Source organism: Monopterus albus, unplaced genomic scaffold (genome assembly GCF_001952655.1).
Source record: "Monopterus albus unplaced genomic scaffold, M_albus_1.0 scaffold673.1, whole genome shotgun sequence".
NCBI classification, from domain to species: Eukaryota; Metazoa; Chordata; class Actinopteri; order Synbranchiformes; family Synbranchidae; genus Monopterus; species Monopterus albus.
The window spans coordinates 1-6,354 of NW_018128553.1; the positions used below are offsets into that span (position 1 = coordinate 1).

Here is a 6,354-nt window from a genome sequence, read left to right on the forward strand (position 1 = left end):
TGTTTGGATTTCTTTCTATTTTTTGGTTACATTAACTAAAAACCTTGTAACTAGAAGAAGTGACAAAGGCACACAGCACTCCAATCACCTTCCTCTGTACTGTATAAGCAATACCTTATTACACTTTGATTTGTGGATCTGATCATGAATTTTAACATTACAGCTGCAGACTAAATACTCACTACGCTGTCATTTCTGTCTTCTCTTTGAAGCAGGTTGCATGTTTGATATTAGATCTGCTTAGACTAGTTCTGGTTTGACCAGGAGTGCAACTGATCTGCAGCACTTGCTCAGGTGATCAGCCATCTAACTCACAGAGATTGTGTTCAGTGAGTTGTCTTTGTCTGAACACATGCTTTAATAGACTGGATTTTAGTTTTCACTTGGGTTCATGTGTCTATCAAACAAAGTACTGGATACATACAGTAAAGGTCTTGTTAAATGATTTAACAGTGAAAAGATGATGGGGCATGGGTTATCCTGCAATATGAGACTGAATTGTGTGTACACTGCCTGATTTCATGAGTCTTATTTTAAATCCAGAAACAAAACTAGTGTCTGGACTCTCTACTTTGGAAGAATGACTCAGAGTGGAGCTAGTATTCATGAGGTGACCCGCACTGTGTCCCAAATCATCGCCCATCCTAACTACAGCAACACTTTGTTCAACAATGACATTGCCCTAATGAAGCTCAGCAGCCCTGTCACTTTCAATGACTACATCAGACCTGTCTGCCTGGCAAGTAACTCCAGCCAGTTCTACACCTCCACCCCCTGCTGGACCACTGGCTGGGGCAGACTTGGAAGCAATCGTGAGTATCTTTTCAGGTTGTAGAGTTGGATATAGAATAAGCATTCAAACACATTTCTGTCAGGGCATTCTGTGTCAGTAGCTATTATTATTTATTATTAAATTGCTCCTTTTAAAGTAGTTGCTGTTTAAGGTTTTCTTGACAGTTTACCCTCCATTAAAAGTTACAGGGTGCACAGTCACACTGGCATACAAATAAACATTTACAGCAGCGGAACTACTGGATAGATGAGAAAACGAGTCTACAGCCCAGCTAGTTTAGTGAGCAGCGTTTGGCCTGATGCTAACACTGGCATGGCAGCATGCTCACAGTGACATGGCTAACAGGCTTAGCTTTGACAGGTAACATTATTTCCAGTCAAAGCTATTTTCACCATCACCACTTTCCCATCACCATTTCACCATTTTCACCACCTTTTTAATTGTCATCCTTTTAGCATGATTTCCTATTAATGATTAGCACAGAACACAAAATACTGCTGAGGCTGATGGGAAAGTCCATTTGGGGCATAAACCAAGGCAGCCTAGTGAATAAATATTACAAAAAACAAAAGTTTCTTGTCATCCTTTGTGCTTGTAAGACTCAGTTATGTTCATCACTACTTTGGCATATACTTCATCAGGCGGCTCAGAAAAGCTGGGTTGAACCGTCGCCCTCTCACCCAGGCTTATAGAGGACTGGTAGAGAGTATCCTCACTACTGGCATCACAGTCTGGTATGGTAACACCACACAGGCAGAAAGGAAGGCTCTTCAAAGGGTCATAAAGACTGCAGAGAGGATCATTGGGATTGAACTGCCTGCTATGGACACACTATACACACAGCGCTGTCGTAAAAGGGCAGAGAACATAATCAGAGACCCACTCCACCCAGACCCAGCCCACACTCTGCTCAGACACAAAAACTGCACCTACAGCCTCAGGCACAGCAGGGCGGACAGTATCATCACACACAGAACAAGACTTTACAACAGCTTTTTCCCTGCCACAGTAACACTGATGGCAAATACGAAACTGTGAGAAATGTGAGAATATATGTGCAATAACCCCTCACTAGACATGTGGAATAACCCCCTCACTATCTCACCAAGTGTAATGACATATCCAACTCCACCATGTGAATTACTAAGTGCAATGTTTGAAGTTCACTGGAGAAAATATGATTACTCTATTTTTGTGTATTGCAGTTTTTAACGCTTTGTCGCCTTTATGTTAATTTTTTATTTTAGACTAAGTGTTCTTTCTAGCTTTTGACTCCTTACCTGACTCCAAAGGAGAGTTGCACAAGAATTCATGTCTAGACTGTCTGTTTATGCATAAATGGCAAATAAAAATCTTGAATCCTTGGATCTTTGAATTAGAAGAGACAAACATTTCTCCCAAAGGGACGTCTTTTAACTTGTTTCATGCTATTTGTATCTTGATGGAGGTTTTTATTGCACCGAGTTTGGAAATTTGTGTTTTATTTGTGCTTAGGTTTTATTGTTTTAGTATTGTTTTTTGGTTTATACACATGTTCTATTGCGCAGCACTTTGTGCGCCCCGGAGTTGTAAAGTGCTATATAAATAAAACTTTATTATTAAATTTCTATAAACAGATTTCATATTTTTTCTCAGCTCAAGGTTCTAACTCCCTTCAGGAGGTCCAGATTCCTGTTGTTGGAAACAAACAGTGCAGCTGCAACTACATCCCTGAACCATCAGCAAACCTCACTGCCAATATGATGTGTGCCGGGTAAGAGAACAAAGGAACATGTCAGGTGAAAATGAAAAGCCCTTGATGCAACATTAGTAGCATGACTGACTAGTTTTGAAGTTTTTTCCTTGCTTGGCACTCATAAGTGAGTCCCAGCCAGGATTATTACGGACAGTATCGACAGGCTCGGGCCTTCTTTGGTCACTTTTATTAATTGTTCCCTTAGCACGGGTTTGGTGCCCACAGCCCTTAAACATGCTGTAGTAAGACCACTTCTCAAGAAACCCAATCTCGATCTGTCCTGTCCGTCCAACTTTTGCCCAATTTCCCTACTACCTTTTTTATCTAAGGTGATGGAAAAAATTGTTCTTACTCAGTTGCAATCTCACGTAGATCGTTTGGACCTTGCTGACAAGTTTCAGTCAGGCTTTAGGTCATGCCATAGTACAGAGTCTGCCCTACTCAAAGTTCATGACGACATTACCATGGTTCTGGATGCCAAGCACTCCGTTATTTTAGTTCTTTTAGATCTTTTGGCAGTTTTACTTTCTAAACTTGAACATCTTGTTGGCCTAAGGGGCACGGTGTCAGAAATCGGCGTGTGATGCTGCCGAAAAGTGTTTGTGAACTCAATTAAAAGGCCAGACGAGGAAATGTAAAACAAAACCTTCTCTTTAATAAGAGAACTAATGTTGAATAAAAAACCAGGACAAAACACGGTGTACAAAAAACACACTTACGGGTTGGTATAACACAGTCCGTGGTCAGAGCCAGCAAACACATACTGTATATCAAAGGGAATCCAAAGTTCGTAATCCAAAAGGGTAGTCCGATAATCATACACAGTAGCAGTCCGTAGCAAGAGGGCAAGACAGAGCAGAATAGTCACAACACACGATCCAGGTCAAAACACGAGAAATACACAAACCGAATATAATGCTGGAAAGTCAGTGCTGGCGTCTAGAACAATCTGGCAGGGACTGGTGGGTGAAGGCTGCTTATAATGCAGTGTGTGGATGTCTGATCACACCTCCCTGCTGGAATGTGATCTACACCAGGTGTCTGTGTGTATGTGTGATGTTAATTTGTATGTTAAACTGGCCAAGTGGTCATCTCAGGATGTCGAGCCCTCGGTCTCTGCAGGACATCCCAAGACAAAGCAGAACTTGCAATATGTTAAGTGGGTCTGTGTGTGAATGCAAAACAAGCCGACTTGTCTTTGTTTAAATGTGAATGGGCTGTCTGGTCGCGGAGAGGTGCAGGCACCAAAGACAGCTGGAGACGATATGTGGGTTGTTAGATATGAGACAATGGTATGAGTTTTATAGATGTGTAATTGTATCACTTTTGGTATAAAAGGGACTGCCCTTTACCAGTCAGATAGAGAACTCTGCGCGACTGCTAAGTTGTGTCCGACTTCTCTCCATGCTGCATGAAATAAAAGACGTCTTCGAAGCTACTCCGGGTCTCCAGGCATCTTTATTGGGTCCTGCACGTTTTCCACTACCACAAGTGCAAACAGGTGAAAACTAATCGGGAGCAGGTGAATCTAATGTGAGTGATTGGTGAAAGTAAAAAGACCGAAATAGAGGTGAAACAAAAACAGTAAGTTAGGTCAAAATAAAAGCTGGACAGGAAGCAGTGGAACCTAATCATGACACATGGTGTTAAACTGGTTTACTTCTTTTTTGAATAACAAAACTTTTTCAGTTATCATTGATGATTTTTCATCTGATGTAGCCCCACTTACCTCAGGTGTCCCTCAAGACTCGATTTTGGCTCCATAACTATTCTCTTTATATATGTCACCACTTGCTTCAATTATGTCAAGTCACAATGTTCATTTTCATTTTTTACGCGGATGATATCCAGATCTATATGCCATTGGTATTATCCAATACGAATGCACTTACTCCTTTGCACAACTGTATTTGGGATATTAAGAAATGGTGCGCCCAAAATTTTCTGCACTTAAATGAGAATAAGACTGAATATATTCTTATTAGCCGCGATCTCTCTCTCAGTGTTCTTCACATCATCTTCCTCTCTGCTCTACTGTGGACCTGCTCATCAGACCGGCTTTCTTCTGTGCTCTCTCCTGCTACCCTGGACTGCTTCTTCAGCCTTTGGCGTTCACCAGCCACGCTTTGGTGCAGTCAGCTATCAGGTCCACTGTAATCCACCAGAACTAGCCACATACCTCAGCATACCTGTTCCGCTCTCTCATGATCTCTCCCTCTGCTCCCCTCTAGCACAACGCGTCCACCTCTAACCACCAACCCCGGGTTGCCGCACCAGCAGTCCAGTCCACTCAGCACTCCCAGCTGCCCTGGGACCGACGGATGAAGTCAGCTCTGTCACACCCCCTATCTGCACATTAAAATTTGTTTACCTTGTCAAGCCTGAGTCTGAGTCCTGCATTTCTTTGAGTCCGTAAAAAAGAAAACACACTACTTACGGCGTGCCGTAACACTCGGTTGTTGTCGAACACTCCCAGGTATGCACTTTTCACACAAATTAAATAGTGTGATTCTTAATAATGTATAGTTTGTTATTTCATAAATGTAGGAGTTATGTATTTAACATGTCCTAGATCCGTCCCTGGTTAGCAGCATCACCAGTTAACTTTTTGTGTTTCGTCTTCCCCTTTTCAGGGGGACTCTGGTGGACCTTTGCAATGCAAACAAGGCTCAGTGTGGATCCAGGCTGGCATCACCAGCTATGGAGTACCTTGTGCCACAGCTGGATTTCCTGAAGTTTATGCCCGAGTGTCTCAGTTCCAGGCTTGGATCCAAGATCAAGTGGCCGCAGCAAATGTCATCTTCGTCACATTCATCTCCAATGGCTCCGATCCAGACAGCAGCTTTGTGTGTCGCAGCACTGCAACCACAGCTGCTCTGACAGCTACTGCAACTGAGCTGGTATTCATTTCCATCTTAGTGCCAGTTTTTCTGCAGCACGTTTTAACTCTGTAGCTCAATTTTACACTTTTCAACACTTAACTTTTCACAAAGTTTCAAATTCTTCTTACTGTATGTATAACATGTCAGTTATGGTTGGGTTGGTTTCCACATTGTGGTTTTGGAGCAGGATCCCTTTTTCTTTGCACTTAATTCCTTCTTCTTGGCCTTTTTTAATGTGACACAAACTTCATTTAACCCAAACTGTGTCTATTCTCTGATGATATAAAGTCATTTGTGTTGTCAGTTGTAAGAAAATATAGTTACATTAACTATCAACCTGAACCAACAAATGACTGTTGGCCAATAAGAGAATCTGACTTTTGTTCAGTGATGTGAGAGCTCATCCATAATATTATAATATTTAATCCGAGTAATATCTTAAATTGATGATTAAAAATAGCTTTCATTGATTTAGAGTTGTAAATGAATCAAAGAATGATTGTTAATGATTTTTGATATTTTGCATTACTGCTTGCTGCTATGCTGTAACTAAATCTAAATAAACATTTCTAAATGTTTAATTTCTCTCTCTCTTTATTGAGTCATCTTATCATTTCAGCTGTATTATAGTGTTTGAAATAGTTTTTAGTGATGGGTAAAGCTGTATATGATGTTTAAATCAAATCAAATCAATTCTATTTGTATAGCGCCAAATCACAACAAAAGTCATCTCAGGACACTTTACAGAGTAAGGTCTAGACCTTACTGTTATCACTATTATTACAAAGGGAAAACCCAACAAATCCCCCTTGAGCAAGCACTTGGTGACAGTGGGGAGGAAAAACTCCCTTTAACGGAAGAAACCTCCGACAGACCCCGGCTCTTGGTGGGCGGCCTTCTGCCTCGACCGGTTGGGGTGAGTGGATAGAGGAGAGACAAAAGAA

The 6,354-nt window shown here is 41.5% G+C and overlaps 1 pseudogene; it reads left to right on the forward strand.

The window, feature by feature from the left end:
• The first annotated feature begins 520 nt into the window (after positions 1-520).
• Positions 521-5,747, forward strand: LOC109953457 (testisin-like; annotated as a pseudogene).
• Positions 5,748-6,354: the final 607 nt, after the last annotated feature.